This window comes from Helicoverpa zea, chromosome 3 (genome assembly GCF_022581195.2).
Source record: "Helicoverpa zea isolate HzStark_Cry1AcR chromosome 3, ilHelZeax1.1, whole genome shotgun sequence".
Classification (NCBI taxonomy): Eukaryota; Metazoa; Arthropoda; class Insecta; order Lepidoptera; family Noctuidae; genus Helicoverpa; species Helicoverpa zea.
The window spans coordinates 14,388,725-14,407,149 of record NC_061454.1 but is presented as its reverse complement, the minus strand read 5'-3'; the positions used below and the strand labels follow the sequence as shown (position 1 = coordinate 14,407,149).

Here is an 18,425-nt window from a genome sequence, read left to right as displayed (position 1 = left end):
ATGTTAGTTAACCTGCCGACGATTTATGAACGCCTAGTACTTCACTTCTAATTATGCAAGGCGCTGTTGTGTCATTTTCGGAATTTTCTTCGTCATTTGAAATAAATAAAAAGGAAAGAAAAAAATTTAATATAACAGGCCTATTTTACTTAGTGCTAAGCTAAAACAAACGACAAAAAATAAAAGTAAAAAATTATTAAGCAAGTGCAGCTTGCTTAATAATTTTTTACTTTAAATTTGCTATGTTAAAAGTAATAGTCAAAACAACTAAACCTAAAAACACTTGTACTGTCATAAACCAGACACATTTCCTGCTATCAAAAATCATGTTAACAGTAAATACAACAGAGAACACAAAGGCTAAAAGTGGGCAGCTACTATAGTATTCTGGTATGACGGAGCGAACGCGAGTCAGGCGGGCGGCGCCGCGGGACACAGCTAGTTCACTCGTTCTCAGATACATATAACGGATGCGGTATTTTTATTCCAGACATTTTGCTACGTGACGTTTCTCTTCTGTCAAACATTTTGTTGCTTGTTTCTGGTAAATTATTTAAACTGAGTTTAGTCAGTGTTGTTTTATAAAGTGTTTCCTTTAAAACAGGTTTTATTTTTGTTGAGATAAGTAAAATACCTGATATAAGTGCGCGTTGAGACAGCAAATGTCTTATTTATTTAATGTTATATTAAGGTAAGAGTTTTGAAGCATGAAGCTTTCATTCAAAAGTGCAGCCCTAAAAGCAGAAAGAGCGTAACAATAAGTCTCGAATATAACCCGTATCTTGGTCATGAACCCCATGCTTTCATGTCGTCATAACAGAAGTAACAGCTTCATAAGCCATTAATTTTCATGAAGTGTCCGCGTAACGGATAATTGTGAGAACACCATCAAGAATTACTTACATGGACTGGAGATGCAGGTTTGTATGACGATGGTACTAAGGAGGTTAATGCAGAAGTACAATTACATAGAATATAATAAGATCGTATGTGCTATAGTTGAAATATATTTTTTTACTAAATTTTGCAAAAATGTTTTATATGTTACTATAATTTAGGTTCTTTATTTCCGAAACATATTTGAAATGAACAAAAAATTGTCTAAAAATCCTTTTGTTAGTTGATGTCAAAATTGCACAATACCTGATCCGTTAGCTACACAAAAGGTACGATACGCAAGAGTAATCCAGAAAATTGCGCTCTGCCCGTGTTAAACAAACTAGATTAAAAATGTTTTTCTATATAAAGGGAAGGCATATTCTCCTACCTATGCCACTACCAACCTGGAATATAAAATGATCTTAATAATTTAATTTGAAGCCTTTTAAGCCTTTTTTAACAATTAAAAATTATCTGCAATCGAAAGTATTGCCTTATAAAGGTCGCCGGAAAACGCTGGATGCAGGTCGCCTCCAACAGGTATCTGTGGAGATTTAAGGGGGAGGCCTATGTTCAGCAGTAGACGTCCTATGGCTGAGATGATGATGATGATGAAAGTATTACAAGATTGTACATTCATAATTCCTGTCTGTCCAGCATATACAGGTAAGTTGCTTATTACCTACTAGCCATATATACTTAGCTAAAATTGACATCTTATCGTCCATGTCCATTATATCAGATAGGTGATTAATTCCAGCAGTATCACAGAGAGGTTCGCAACCAGTATAATAATGTTAACTAAGAATGTCGTGTCGCCGCCGTCACGTCGAGTGTAAAACTTAACACGAGAGTTGCTTAGCTTTGTCGTGTGTCGTTAGCCGCCTTTTAATACGACGCTCACTCTTCGCCTCTTTTGTGTGGTGAAGTAACGACAGGGATAAAATGTTTTATAGTATAGTTTTTAAGCAGAATATTAGAACCTAGTTTGTTTTTTATCAATGTTAGGCACGCTTTTGACCACTATCTGACCAGACGGTGAGTTTCGATTGGTTGAGTCTTGCCTAGAAGTAGCCTATCCACTGTTGACTCGAAGATTTCCAAGTTGTAGATATCAATTAATATAGACTCAGGCAGAGAGTTCCAAAGGGTTCCTGGATCGTGGTACTGTTTTTAGAAAAATGCCTGACGGATTAAAATCATCTATAAATATGAGTAGTATCGATGCGGCGAAGCCTAAAAGAAGGATAATGTATTTTGAGACGACAGGCATAATTCTCGCGAGACAAGCAAAAGAGTGATACTCGTGGTTGGTTTACTTAAAAATAGACTTCAATTTTAGCATGGCGCAAAAATAATGTGTTGAATTATAAAATGAAGTAGGTACATAGGTAAGGAAAAACCGGTAGCAGTTTTAACATACGCTAGTGAAGTTACAATAATGTCTCTTTCCGTCTAAAGTATGAAGAAAAGAAAAGAAGTAAAATCGCCCATTATTACAGATCTACCTAGACCACATAAAACGAAACATGTTCAGTATAAAGACGATTTAATAAGTGGCGTCATGGCACTCATCCAATGTATACGATATTAATTAATTTGCGATGAAAGCGAAACACTGCGCTAACGTGACGCGACGTCGCGTCACCGTCACGTCACGTCATGTGACGTCACGTCGTCGCGCAGCTTCGTCTGTGTATGACGTATTTAATATTTTTCTCGTACAAAGGCGTTTTCTCAAGGGACTCAAGATGATAAGAAAATGAGACATGTGGTGAGAAATGAAGTCATCTGTAAGCTTTGCTAATTTTACTCAGCTTTTTTTATGATTGGTTGGGATTATTGGTTCTTTATGAATATTTGGAAACAATAGAATATCAAAATATAGGATGACTAACAAATCTAAATCCTAGTTCATCGGATAATCCGGGTGACGATCAATATGTCGACTTCACACGAAACAAGCCGTCAGTAAAAATCAGCGCGATTCGCCAACCATTGATATTCAGGCATTTTTGACACGATGGGATTCACGAGCATTTTTGATGTCGGCTAAAAAACTTTTTTGAAATAGAATAAACCGCTGCAGGTACACTGCACAGTTGGCTTGTGTGAAAACTTCGAAATTTTGTAAAAAAATATTTTAATTCTTCGGTGAGATATCGCGAAGTTAGTGACCGAAATATTTGATAGATTGAGTTTTATCTAAACATTTTGTTTCAAAGCGAGTCTTTACAATATACATTCTTTAATGATTAATATTTCATTAAACACAGACTCATCCATCACGCTTTTGTGTTATTTTTACTGAACTTGATATAATTGCTTGATAACGGAATACTTTAAGATTGTTCATTTGTTCAAGTTTACGAGCATGTACCTACTAGTGTAATATGAACAGAAACTTGGATTCAAACCTACTTGAGTACAGTGTAGGAGAATTTACGTGTAAAACAGTTGGTCGTAGGTATTTGCGGGGGCAGATATAGCGCAGGGGAGAACGTATAGCTGTCGAGCAAACCGCGCGGCCCGCTCGTGTGAAACACCTTAACGTTATATAGTGACGTCAGCGGAGGCCTTATTGATGTGCTATGCAGACTTCGTGTAATGAAGTTGCAAGTATACTGCACACAGCTATATGCAAAATACTTTGAATAAAATATCGTATTTCACGAAGCTCCTGTACGATGTAATCGGCTCAGTTTTCAACGGCGAATTCTGTGTTCCACAGAGCTGCTGAGATTTCTGAAAATCCTGGCTTGCTTTTCGGGAAAATGTGTCTCGGTATTATAATAACTTGGCGTTGTGGATTTGGAGCGTCTGTATTCTATCGTACTAAGGGGTTTGAAGGAGCTACTCTATTTTGGTAAATCGATTGTTATTCCGTTAGAATAGATTCGTTTTGTGTAAGAATAATAATCGCTACAGTGACAACCGCTTTAAGGGTATGAATAATGTTTCATTTTAATCAGCAACTGCCTTCCTCAGTTAGACCAGCTAAAAGAATAGATCCCTTCGGTTTCAATAAAGGCTCCCCTCACGCGCATCAATCGTGCGTAAAAATAAACAGATTACAGCGCGTACTCGCGTCAGTAACAAAGTGGAGCCGCCATGATTGACACCTCAAGTAAACTAGAATAAATATCGCTTTGTCGTAATTAAGATTGATATCGCGGGTACGGGAGGAAGGCAGGTGGGCGTTGTTTTACTACGAGATCGACTAAAGTGGTTTCTTGTGTCGATCGAGTGGGGACCAAGGCTGAACTAAGTTGTGTATATCAGGAAAAACGTACAACAAAATTATAAGTACAAAAGTAAAGATCAATATGACTCTAGGTGAATTGAATTTTCAAATTGCAAAACCGCACACACTCGGCTGCTGTTAAAATGAATACAGTAAAATTCTCAACTTTTTACTGTTTCACGGTGCAAACTCCACATCAGTAAACTGGCAATATAATTAACTCCATTTCGTATAAATAAATACAATACTTTGCAGACGTGGAACTCACTGCCATGAAATCCAATTTCATTCGCAGCAGTCAGTGGTGCACTCCGATTTAATATTTATAAAATATGTCGATTTTACATTCGATATTATTTTCATTTGTTTTTACTATTGACAAATATTATGTTAGATAAAGTTTTGTTTTACTGCAAAGCGAAACTAACGGTTCACTGACTATGTCCTTATCTGCGAAAATACATTGTAAAAATATGGACAGATTTATCGCAGCTAAAAAGTCGAGCCATGTGTTCGTAACGCCAATACATGGACATAAGCTTTTATATGTATTTTTATGATGACGACACACTTCCCTAATGCATTTGATGTGAACAGGTATTGTCAATTACGTCATAAAAATCGAGTTGGAAATTCGTTGGTTCCGTATAGGAACGTATGTTTTGTTCATTTCATATTATCACCGTTGAAATTGTACAGGGGATTTATGTCCCTTTTATAGTTATTAATAACACGAAGTTATGAAAGAGCTGGGGATGAATATATTTATTGTAATGAAAAGGTTTTGGTTCGATAATATGAGATTTAACGAGTAGGGAAAGCAACAAAAACTAGAATTTGCAAAGAAACTCTTCTATCGCAAAGAAGAGTTTCTTTACAAATTCTAGTTTTTGTAACTAATAGAGAATATATTTTACGATTACATACTTTGTATGTAATTTATACCACATCTTATGTTCATATTTGAGTCCAAATCTGAACTCCTAAAACACATAAAAATGGAAAATACCTTTTAAAGAAGTAATTTTAAATTGAGTTCCAGAGAAACACACTTGAACTCCGGAGCCATGAGGATAAAATGAAAAGAGATAATTTTAAATATTTAAAGATCTGTACATACTTGTGCGGTCCGTCCGTAGTAAAACAGGCCGAGTTTTCAATATTTCATTTAAATTAGCTACAATATTTCAAATTTCTAAAAATGTGTGGATTCTTTGGAAAAATAAGTTTCGTGAAATCCAAAATAGTCATGAATGTCAACAATATTTCAATGGCAACCCTGGTCTATATTTGGAAGATAACAAAAGATTTGTCCCTACTCGCACAGTATTGTGGTTCCACTAGTTACTACCTACATATTGTGACCTCTACTTGTTATAAAGAAAAGGTAATTATGGTGTTATTTAAAACTCGCTATTTCTCACGGTTTTACCTGTTTCCTAGGGGAAGTTATTCCGGTGCCCTGATAAAAATATAGACTATGACACTTGCAAATAACGTGACTTTCTATGTAATCAAAATAGTAAACAGAAGATCCAGGTATTACTTACTATAACAGCAACAAGCTTGACGTTTTGAAAGAGCTTCTATAGGCCTATTTGATTCCTACATGATTTTTTTGAGTTTGAGTTGAGTTACTATGCCAGAAATTCCCAAACTTTTCCTCTATTATTTTACACATAGGTAAAGATCACACACTCATTTAAGAAAACACACCAAATACAATATTCCACTTCTTCAACTGAAATAACACAAGTTTCCATCCGAAGCGAAGTCACGTCACTTGTCCGTAAATACCGGATCGATGACGTCACGACTCGGACCCGGCCGCTATAAATAAGCCGGCCGACTTCGCTCGCTAAATCTTTCACAGACCGAAGTCGCACTGGACTTTACTGCTTGGTGACTTTTTTGAAGTTGCCTTTCTACTGGGCTTGAGTGTGCTGAATTGCGCCTATTTTTGAAGTCCTATTTGAAGATTCAGGGGGTTTTTTATCCTTTTAACTGGTAAATTTCGCGAAGTAGACGTGTACCTACCTACCAGGTGAACTAATTTTATTATTCAGTTATATGAGTGAATGGGATTAGTCGTTTTCCTATATCGTTTTCTACACTTTATTGTAAGTTAGTTTGGAACAACAATGTTTCAAAAAAGTATAATTAAAATGGTAAAAATAAGAATATTTTTTGTAACAAGAAGCAAACGCGAGAGCTTCCGAAGAGCTCTAATTATCTGCGACACAGTTTTCTTTCTAAAATTTACAATAATAGACTCCAGCTGTCGTTTCAATTTTACGACAAAAATAATGAACGAATTTTAAGATGCAGTTTTTGTTGCTTAAGTTTTTTTTACATTAAAACGTCCGACTTGATGGAATAAATTTACATGAGAAAGCCCCACGTTATACTCAACGCGGGGTATATTTTTAGAAGAGAGAATTATTTTTAAGAATAATGAGTATTAATAAAACTGACAAGGTATATCAAGATTAGGGAGATGAAAAGCTTCCATACCTGACGGACGGCACACTGGTGACCTTTGCCGACGCTAGACTGTCCAATTTCGAGATACCTGCGCTACGTCTACAAAAATAGACCGCTATAACAATATACAAGAAAGGTTAGCCCCAATACTTTTGTTCACGGAATTCTAACAAAACTAGTTTTGTTCCTGAACCGATTGTTTCCAAAGAACTTCCAATAATAAATTAAGAGAACAAATATTACTACAAAAGCTATTGTAGTGTACAAGGCTTCGGTATCCAATCGCAGAAGCGATACAATGCCTGAACCCGGTGTGCTCCGAAGCAATACAAAAACCTGAATCAAGCTACATTTTGTACTGGATACGAGAGGTGTACGCCATTTGTAACGCCTACGGAACTTGTAGCGCGGTGATCTGTGCTACGCCGCTACGCCGCTACACTGCTACGTAATGGCTACGCCGTGCTACGCTGTACACTCGGCATTGTAATCTGCGCTTGCCCCGAATCATAAAATATGGATTGTGTTTCGTGACAGCCTCACTGCGAGTTATAATGAATCAACTTTAGCGGAAATTATAATTTATATTCCCATGATGACATCCGGAAAACATGCATTGTTGCAACCGCACCGTCAGTACTGTGTGACTGTTAAGTATGTAAATGGAAACAAGATGAACTCGTAAAACATGTCCAACAGTTTCTGTAAAAGTCAACACCCTTGTACATAAATAAACATGAACATTAAAAAAAAATATAGATTTTATATACTGGCTTTTTGTTATACTATAAATAAAACGAAACCACCCAAAACAAAAATGTGAAAGGTTGCCAAGTTCGATAATATGGGAATGCTTAGCCTATAAAAGAAGTGAGATCTGAGTAAGTACCAAGTTCCATACAAATACCTCAGTTAAAAATACTTACTTTTTAATGATGGTTCTTGACAAGTTTTCACACACCTTGTTATAAACCTACTAAATGCAATGAATCAAGTATATAATTTTCTATTAAAACTTGCCAAGTAACATCATTAAAAAGTAAGTATTTTTAACTGAGGTATTTGTATGGAACTTGGTACTTACTCAGATCTCACTTCTTTTATAGGCTAAGCATTCCCATATTATCGAACTTGGCAACCTTTCACATTTTTGTTTTGGGTGGGATTTCATTTATTTTTGTAAAGTTGTTTATTTTATTTTTTTCTTATGATTCAGTTAGTTAAGGAAATGTCTCATTTATACTATCTTTCAGATTTTTGAATATGCACTATGCTTCTTACAAAGAAATGAACTAAATGGACTAGATTTACCAACTGACTGACATGCCATGTTATCATATTATTATATTATGTTCGTGGATCAAAGTTACACATTCGTTATTTTCGAAAGTGACTCACACTTGGCCGTTTTCAGATTTTTACTTTACTTTGACTAAATACAAACCTTTGTAACGAATTTCAGATCGGTACGACCATTCGAAGATATATTATATAAATATATATAAATTTAGTTCGTTTTAGTTCCTTAGGGGTATAAATTTACACCGGGTATAAAACACCTTCATTATTTTGAAACCGACTAACACTTGGCCATTTTCAGATTTTTCCCTTTACCTTGACATAAAGACCTACCTCCATGCCAAATTTCAAGTCAATACGACCATTGGAAGTGGTCTAGGTTTTTGATGAGTGAGTCAGTCAGTCAGTCAGTGAGTGTATAGTAAAAATAGCGATTTTCCGACGTCAATATCTCAAGACCTACAAAAGATATATTAATGAAATTTTGTTTTTTAGATAAGTGAGGAGGTCTCAACAGATACTAGAAATTTGATATGCGTAAATAAAATAGATTTTGAGTTATAGGGGGGTAGAATTTGGCCCGAAATGGTTCGTGTAATATAACCCACGGCCGGTGTGTCGCTTTTTTTTGCTCGAACTTGGCGGACACACTGCCGTGTGTCTAGATCACATTTTTAAAACATTTTGATAGCATATTTTGTAAAAAAATTAAATTATTCATGATTAGATTTTTCAGTTCTACGAAATGCAGTTTCACACCAATATTCATATTGTTAGTATTCTTAGAAGTCGTTATGAATATTATACAAGGCATTTGTGTTCGTTTGAACAAGCACAGAAAGCTTATATATAACCTTAGTTAGAAGCTAACACAGTACGGTATACATTGCGAAATAAACAGGCTGTAACGGATTCCTTTTATTATAACTTTGGGTCCATTCGGATGGTGAAACGAGTTGGATCCATGTTTCAAAGACTTTGGTTACATTTGGACTTTATTACATAAGCCTCATTATGTCATAACATTTCTTACTGTATATTTATGGATTTCTTTTTTTTTATCTCGTAATAATTTCAAAAATGTAAACTTAGTTTTAATAAAAATAAGTGTTATTTTATAACGTAGCTAAACTACTTATGCCCATTTTCACCAACAATCTCTTAATCACATACCACTTAGAATAAGGGCTCTCCCAATTTTGACATAAATAACTATGGATAAGGGATACCTAAACTTTGGTGAAAACGAAATTCTTATTAAGTGTTCCGTAAATGCTCTTAGGGGATCCCTTAATTTAGGTATTTGTTGGTGAAAATGGGCATTAGTCTCTTTTCTATCTACATGTAGGGGTCAGCTTCCAGTTTAACTTGATGCAGTTAGGTACCAGTATCTCATATCGAGCGACCTAGCTACAACAACCCAGGTAACTCGATATCTCTTGTTAAAACTGGCTATGGAAATTGGCTATATTAAAACTGTACATAGCCCTTACAGGTAATGATGAATCAATAATTAACCAACTCAGTATCAAAATCTGTCACTCAAGTATAAATAACACTCACAAATCAGATAATCGAAGGGAATCAAATGAATAGCAGTATCTGTTTCAACCCCCAAACTGCAGCCCTCGGTCCGTCAGTCCGGCGAGGACTGTCGCGGTCCAATTTCCGTGTTTAATTGGCGGAGAAGCCTTGATGGAAAATCACTTGAAGTATAATTAAACGACGCACGGGTGGCGCGCCGGACGGAGTGTATGCATGCGTGTGTACCGTGCGCGTTGGAGAGTTGAGAGGAAACGCATTTTGTTGATAACTATAGATTGTTGTTGTGATATTATTATATTGGTGATGGCAAGAACGCTCCTGGTGTAGAATTCAACTGTCCACGTTACATACCTACCTAGAGAAAAACAAAATTTACACACCTTTTGGGTTTGATTGGTCCATCAAATGAAGTGATTTTGTGTAGGAAGACTAAGTTTGCAATTGAATTGGATACAATTAAAATATTGCATATCATCCGTTCTGCACAATGTGGACTACATTTCCCCGAACTATCATCTATGTATGACCCATGGAATAATAACTGGCCAGTGGCCACCACACAGCACATACCACCAATGGGTTAATCCCACCACCCCGTGCACCGGGGGAATTGGGGCGTAATGAACAAATTGTCAGAGTAAATTGACTGAACTGGGTCAGCGCAGCGCTCATCGCACACTATTTGGCACTACCGCCATCATTTGACTTAGTGCCTCTGTGGCACTAACTCGTGGCACTAATGGGCATTGTGCCCCTATATACACTTTACCCATCATGTGTTACATGTTTAGTCATAGGGTTGTGGATGGGACCAGTGAGGGTGTAGAGAAATATGAGAATCGAATATAACAATAGCCCATACAAACATTTGTAAAACTTCTGCGATATTGGCAATTGATCGTCTAAAGCCTCTTTCATTTATATTGTTGAAGAAACGTGTCGACTTAGTTATAAATATACTCAATTGACAGAAGCTTATGAAGCTTATGCTCAATGTATTTCTAAATATCGTATCTTCTTTTTGTTTATAATGTTTCCTCCACGTTAGTGAACTGACATTTCCGTCACTCCTCCACACGACGCGTGACAAATGCTTTCCTTATTGTTTCTCATTTAGTCAGTCCTATTTCCATCATATAAGTAACTACTACATTATTTATATAGCAAATAGCCATTATCATAATAGAAAGGCCATTTCATGATTAAATCAGAAGTATTTATATAGTTGTTGACAGCGCGTTACCGGCCGTCAATAAAACATGATAAATAATTGGAAACTATTACAAATGAACGAGCTTGTCGGTTTATTGTAACTTGTTAATAATAATCAATGTTTCGGGACAAACGGACGAGGCTGGGAGCTTTTGATATTGCTCGTATGTTAATGGATCATGTTGATTCGTTGTGTGATAATGGCAAAGTATTGTAAGGTTTTCTTTTTATGTATTGGAACCATTCAAAATATTTAATTACTTTGTTTTTTTGAAGTCTAAAATTACGCTATTTTAAGGTTTCGGTCATTTATAAACCATTTAACGAGAGGAATTATATCCAACGTTTAAGTCAACGTTATTGACATCAATCATTATCATTAAACATCTATCACTATTATATAAGTACTCCACAATAAAACAAAATTATCTCATAAATTACCTACAATAGTAAATAGAAAGAATGCACAACTACGGCGCTTGGTGTCAGCTCAAAGGTCGCGCGACAATTCCTTCAGACGAACAGAAAAACCCGATAAGTGGATAAAAATTCGCGAACATAATAAATATCAGCGAATACTTTTTGCTCCGTCCTCGATCGTTATTTATTATTTATGGAAATAGACCTGGAAACTCCATCGGGGGAAGGTCGTCATATTTTTCTTAAAAAAAGTAATGTCCCCCGGTGCGGCGCGCGTTTGTCATGCAAATTTATGCGATCCGTTTTAGCGTTCGTTTTTAAACCGATAGCGATTTCTAGACGGAATATTCAATCGGATTGTGAATAAAAAAATGATTTCTGTACATTAACGGTCGGGGTTATATTTGTTCGTCACGAAGGATGTTCGGCTCGTAAATTAAAGTATGGATGTTTGCGGTTGCGGGTTGTGTAATGGCATGAGATTGAGTCGCGCGGTGAAAGGGAACGTCATCGGCGCTCATTTGTCACGAATGTAGCTGTCAGCGCGCCGTGTACATCATTTTGTAGGACGGGGCGTGGGTGACGCACACAACGCCTTTTAAGTGGACTAATGCATATTTTCTTGTTGATTAAGTGGCCTCTGTCGAAGTGTATTTCCTTCGTGGCATGATGCAGCTTGAAAGTCTCACGGCAAATACATTGTGTACATGACATGTTAGAAAATAAATAACCAAGGCACTTACGCTAATAGCATTTGGAAGAGTAACACAAAAATATAACAATTAAAAGATATTTATGAAAGCGCACACGTAGGAGGCAGCGGGCCGCACGCGTCGCGCTAACTAATGTACGTAATTTACATTTGCATAAACCAATTTTAATGTCAGCCAAACATGGGGCCCGCACTTGTGAACTGAGTCCCACTCTGGACACCAACCAGGAATTTGGCAAATTTACAGAATACCGAGCAACTAGTAACTTTGTCCTTTGATTTGAAGTTTAAAGTTTTCGTGAATTTAATCAAAGTTACTTTATCTATTTCAGCATGAATGGTTTGCTTCGAGTTGGTGTCCCGTAAACATAACTTGATTATAATTAAGTTCAGCTTGAGGTGAACAATGTTGCATGATCTTGACTCCTGTTTAAAACTGGCTATTATTTGTTTTAAGCATTACAAAAAAAACGAAAACGTTATGTGATTTTCTTTTTCGTAATTCTCAGTGAAAAATCAGAAATAAGTTCTGGATAGTAACAACAGCAACTTCTTAATGGCATTGTTTCAAGATAAAACAGGCCACACGAAACAGACTGGGCGTGATAAAAACCAAAGGACAGCGCAACGCGACAGGTGGTCCGAGCTCACTGCACGTTGGATTCTACCAGGATTTTATACCATACATTTTATAAAAGTAATTCGAGCACGACTAATAGAACACACAAGGACTTTCAATGATAAAAAGCAGAAAAAATACAGTCTTAACTATAGCTGAAATTTCCTTTTAATATTAACAATAGTGTTAGAATAACTACTACGTAACACTAACCCAAAGCTCTTAATTTAGGGCCACTTCTTCAAACCCTGTCACCTAGTCCCGCTAACAGCCGCATGACTGGCGACAAGGGACCAAACTTCTGGACGCGGGTTATCCCCCCTCCCCTGCCTCTCCCCCGCCGCACCCCCCGCGACCCTTCCTAATGCGAAAATGAATGATGACCCCAAGTAATAGCAGTCGTTATTAAATCATTGCTGACTGTTTGCTCCGACAAGTTTTTAACTTTCATATGATACGTGTCTATTTGATGTCAGCGTGAATTAATGTTTGTGATATTTAATTAATGGTCTCATTAGTCTCGAGGTATTGTAGTTGAATGTGTTTCAGTTGTGTCGCTCGGCGTATGTTCAGTAATTAATTTAAAAACGTTGACGAGTTGTTGTTTTTATGTTACATTTTATATATTGAATTGGATTTTAGTCATAAATTGATTGTTAATCATGTTGTTGATGATTGTTAAGAAAATGTCCAAAAGAACAGTTTTTAAGAAAACTATCATACCTGGCTAAAGCAAATACCATTGCAATATCAAATGTGATTCTTTGAGTAAACTGGTAAAAGTAATCTTTTACTCAACGGATAGTACTGCTCCTTTTGAACGAGATAAAACGCCTCGTTCACAAGACCAGCTCCTATCCCACGTACCACACCAATGGTACTCATATTAAAATATTCTGGTGCAATAGTAGCCGGCCACTTAGCTATACTGCTGTAATTGCTGGAGTGCTCAGAGCTGCTGCACTTAGTCGGAGTAAAGCGAGCATTGTTGTGCCCACCAGGGAATCACATGAAATATTTATATAACTAGCTGGTTTCATGATGATTCATCTCATATAGTGCCTTTTAATACATAGAATGTCAGCATCATTAAAGACTTATAGATAATGTGATAAAAATGTTCTTTCAATGATCGTATGAGCATATTAGCAGAAAAAACATACATACAATCGGGTGCAACTTAATTTATTTTTTTATTATCAAGGAACTATGGCCCATCGATATACATACTTATAGTGTAGTAGTTAACCTTAAAATAACATATACATACTTATAAGGTATATACAAAATGCTGTTAGTAAATAAAACTTAAATCTATTATTAGTAAAAATTGACTTTTATGCACTACATCACTGTGCGGTCCTGTGGCACTTGTCCGCGGAAGCGACGGAACACCACGTCCTGTGGCCAGAAGTTCTGCAGCACAAGGTGCAGTTAACACTTGGGTACTCGCATCACCTACGTCTTGAAGTGATGTGTTCAGCTCGGCAGCACGAAGTGCAGGTAACACGTTGGCACTCTCACCACTAACACCTAGTACTGGGCTGTTCGTCTTGGCGGCACGACTGTTTGCCTAGAGGTCCGCAGGAGCAGTGCCGCATCTGTTCTCGTTAGTTCGTTGACCAAGATCGAGAGTTTCGTCGGTGCTGCAGGAACGGTAGATACTGTAGTTAATCCCAAGTACTCAATCTCCATAGTCTTCTCAAACTGAAGCTATACTCGTTAGTACCTTCTATTTGTACCATTTTTGTAAGAATTCCTATTTCTTGTATTTGCTGCATGGGCAGGCGTAACCAATATTCTACTATATGTATACCTATGGTATTACTTTTTTGTTAGCTCGTAATTTGATTCGAACGTTTCCTGTACGCGTTTTGTTTCTGTTCAGTTTTGAATTGTATTTTAGGATTTTAAAAATAAAACCTTAACAGTTTCCAAGAATTGACCTGGATATTCGCACAGATAGCATACACGAGTTTACAGGTATCAAATAAAATGCTTTTAAATCACCACCTATTTTCGCCTTTGACCTTCACATAAAGCAGTTGGTTGTCAAATAAAATGACAATAAATATCATAGGATACGGACGCGAGACACCCCTCACCCTCGGGGCTCCAAAGGGCAGCTTCTTCTTCATAAACATACGTATACAGACACCTGATATGGGCCCTCGGCAATTACACTTATTGCCCTTTATACAACCTCGTTTACGGTAAGTTGGCTGATATTTCAAATGTCATGTGGTGTATGGTTTTATGCGAAGAAATTGATCTAGAAGCTCCAAGATGTTACTCAGCTGGCTTAAATATAGGACTATAACCAACACCTAAGTATTACAAGGACTTAAAGAGATATTTGAGTTCGTAGCCCAATTAATTGCTACTTGAAAAGATACACCATCAAAATAATAAAACATTATCTAAACCAACTTGATAGACACCACTCACAGCAAATAAATAGCTTACCATCATACTATCATAACCGGCTTATTGTTTAATAAACGGTAAACACTCATCATGACTCATAATAAAATAACAGAAAAAATACAGGAAAAACATCACGAAACGATGAGCAATTTACGGTAATGACTTATGAAAGTAGTCCCCATGACCCCTTCACAAAACCATGACATAAGGGCGAAATAACGCGACGCGAATGAGGAAAAATAACTCGCGTATATTTCATGCTGCTGTGTTGATATACTAGCTTTTGTACCTCTCTCACGGTATACGCGTGTGATGAGGGACTATCATTTGAGGATGTTTGTCATACTGCTAGTGGCCGTTGTCTTGTAATTAGAAAAATCGTATACTTACCTAGTATTTCCAGGAAGTTGGATGATGAAAAACTGCACGTATTACCTTATGCACGTTAAACACGCATTCCGAACTTTTGGAAACATTATCACTGTCTTTGCAGATTGACAATTGTTTTATAAACTTCAGCTATTCTTGGATTCACGTTGCTATCGAAGGAAAAAGATTTTTAAAAATGTATAAAGCTAAAAATCAACAACAAAATGAGTGACATGATAAAAGCAAAGGAAGTAACTCCCAGAATCCTGTCATCCATACAACTGTATATTTAGATTGAAAACGTATCAACATTTCCCGGAACATTTTCCGAGTGACATTGGAACAGTCTTCCATTTCCCGGGAGCAGGGAGGATTTTCCACGTAGAATCACAAGAAAAACCTTGTCATACTCGTATCAATTTTCATTACGTTAAAATGATACCGCTGTACGGTCTCGATAATTATTGTATTGTCGTTCCGTATTGAAAAGCCAATGTCGTTTACACAACGGCAATGCAGCTACTGAAAAGCCATCTTTCTTTTGCTACATCTAACGATCTTAGCTCGCGGAGATAAGGACCAGTTTCGTTTGATTCGACTACGCGAGTTATGTATGTAAATGCTTAAAGCACAATAAAGGTAGCGTGACCGCGCATATATTAAAACACAAATACCAACATTTTACCGACACAGCTGGTCGCTACAGTCGCCAATTTATTGATACGACGTGATTAACATCGGAAGGATATCGCTCGCATTGTTATTACCTATTTAGCGGTCATTACATTCAATGTGATCACAGCTTTTGTTTGAAGAGTTTCTGGCGATGTTGGCCTTACCCAACTATAAGAATATGTTCAATATTTTCCTGGTTACGTTGTGTATTAGAAGAAAGTGGCGGTTTGGGAAATATTGTTGTGTTGTCCTCTCTTTTGCCGAAGTTTTGTTTTCCTTGTCTGGTGTCTAGGGGCTAGTTGTAGTAAACTATTTTATTATTAGATACCGTTACTATGTTAACCACAAAAATAACTTATAAATAACGTTTTATTTCAATGTCCTAAATTAACACTAATAACATTCTTAACTGAGTTGAACAGTAACTGAAAAGTACCAGGAGTACATAAGTCGAGAGGCACAATAACGATACACGTCACACCACACAAAATTGGACAACAGACTGACAGCATATGACGGCTGCTAATTTATTATGGCACCAACACTTGTACCGTGTGTTTTGGAGACAGTTGTTGTGACGTCACGGATATGGCCCAGCTCAGGAAGTAGGATGTGAGACTTAATAATGTATGATACGGTTTTGGCTGTCTTACATTCTGTAGAATTTGTGATATAGGTTTAAACATGATGTGATGTCTATCAATGATATTATTAATTAATTGTGATAGAGTAGAAGAGTAATTAGCGAAGAATATCTCAACAAAAATCCTATAGATACTTCTGTCTAATAAAATAAAACGAATACTACAAACGGTTTCCATAAGTGAAATCACTTAAACCCCAAGGAGCGACTATTCAAAGAAAGGATGCAATTGATCGGCTCTTAATAATCCAATAGAATCTCGGCAGCAATAGCGTTGCACCGAGAGCCACTTCGTCAACAGAAAGAAAACGTTTTCTTCTATTTAAGGACCAATGAAGTGCGTTATTTAAAAACTTAAGTCGTCAAATAATTGTGCACTTTTCTATGATAACCTGCTGGAGATAGTTTTATGATCTTTTTGTAATGTTGAGTGGTTTAATACAGTCTGAGTATTTTTTCGTAGAAATCATCTTATTAGTAAAATATGTATGAACTGAATTTGTATTTGAGTTCAGTTACATTAAATACATTTACAGTTTAATTATTGCAGTTATTTAAGAGTTCATAAACAAACGCTATTAATACAACGATATAAGTAATTTATGCATCTAAATCGTAACAAATATAAAATGTTTACAAACTGATTTAGCAGTAGCAAACCGCAATATATTGACGCTGGCCGCATCTAAATAGTTAACGATAATAACAATATAGTTCCGGTGAGACGCGCTCATGGCGAATGCAAAACATTCACCACAAATTAATGATCGCTACAATAAATAATTCTGTGAATTACACTATTATGTACTAAAAGCTTGTTGGACAAAAAGCCTATTTTGTACATTTCAGAAGTCATTTGTCAACCATACATAATATCATGACACCATTACCTAAAAGACTAGCTTCCACTTACTTTTTTTTCCTCTTTCTGAAGAAACTACTAGTAGTGTAGTATATGTGTTATTTTGATATAAAACTGCCAAGTTTCATCATTATCTTAAAACTAAATACAAAACTTGAGTATAGAGGCACTAAGACTAACAGTCCCTTGAGGTTTTATACAACTAGAGTGCAATTCAATTGATTCTACAGTCTTTAATATTGCCGCTAAGACTCTCCCCCCTTCCTAGAACAATAGCAGCTATACTTACCAACTATATCATTACTCGTATGTGCCACAAATACCCGTATAGCATCATAACGCATGGCAGACTAGTGCCAGCATCAGGTCGTGTGTACCAAACGCGTCAGAGCTGAGTGACGGTGTTTGGTTAATTCGACACACCCTCGCCCCACTGGCGTTGCCAAAGTACGCTGTCCGATCACACTTGACCATATGCCCAGTTACATGCTTTGATAAATGAGGGCATTTGCTAATACTGATAATTGTCAGTATTTGGAATTTACTGAGTGTAAAGGCAGTTTACAATAGTCGCATGTATGTAAAACAATTTATTCAGACAACATAAACCGATGATATGAAGAAACCTTCGACTAACAGAAAAATGACAAAGTATAACACAGAGATGTGACACAAAATATTAAGTTCAATCCTAAAAATATAACGTTGTAAACATTGAAAACATTGTTAACGTTGTAACTCCGCCATAGACGGTCCCAAGCCCGGTTGCGAAAGGAGGAGGGTTGGCTGGTGAACGGCGTACACCCAATACCACCAGGGAATAAGACCGCTGTAAAATACGCCAACGCCGAGTAGTAGGCGGCGGTGAAGTATCCTACTCAACAACATGGCTACGGTGGCCCTGGGGACTAAATACCCTCAAAACAAACCGACGTAGAAGGTAATGGGAACCCACTACGATTATGCTCCCAAGAGAACTCCATGAAGGTCAACGACAGAAAAGTTAGTACGTCGGACGATCCGACTGACCCTCGG

The 18,425-nt window shown here is 36.8% G+C and overlaps 1 protein-coding gene across 1 annotated transcript in view; it reads right to left on the bottom strand.

Annotated features, from left to right (window-relative positions):
- Window positions 1–18,425, bottom strand: part of LOC124645864 (nephrin) — a 207,641-nt gene that overhangs the window by 174,793 nt on the left and 14,423 nt on the right. The gene's annotated exons all lie outside the window — the stretch shown is intronic.